This window comes from Etheostoma cragini, chromosome 7 (genome assembly GCF_013103735.1).
Source record: "Etheostoma cragini isolate CJK2018 chromosome 7, CSU_Ecrag_1.0, whole genome shotgun sequence".
NCBI classification, from domain to species: domain Eukaryota; kingdom Metazoa; phylum Chordata; class Actinopteri; order Perciformes; family Percidae; genus Etheostoma; species Etheostoma cragini.
Genome location: NC_048413.1, coordinates 26,417,180 through 26,417,644, shown reverse-complemented (window position 1 = coordinate 26,417,644; position 465 = coordinate 26,417,180).

The window sequence follows — 465 nt, the reverse complement described above, 5'->3', positions numbered from 1 at the left end:
GGGAGGATGAAGAAGAAGAGCAGGGGCGGAGGGAGGGGGAGGATGAAGAAGAAGAGCAGGGGCGGAGTAGTGTCGGAGTAGATGGAGGAGCAGCAGGAGGACCGGGTCTTCAGAGCTGCCCCATGTGCCTGCTGGACTTCCCTGTTGGGTAAGACGTTGTTCTTTTTCTATCAAGTTCAATTTTCTTTCATCCTACACATAAAAAAAAAACATAACGTTCTTCTTATTTAACAAATTGAACATTGAATTGACACTGAACCGCCATTTTTTACATTTTAGTGCAGTTTTCTACTGATATTTAAATAATAATAATCATGTATACTTTGTTAATTAAGGAGAAATCACAATTTACACTCTGTTATTACGCACAGGCCTGAACTACACACACACACACATACACACACACACACACACACACGTATCTATACATGCACTAAATGGAGAGATGTCATAGTGGGGGGGGGG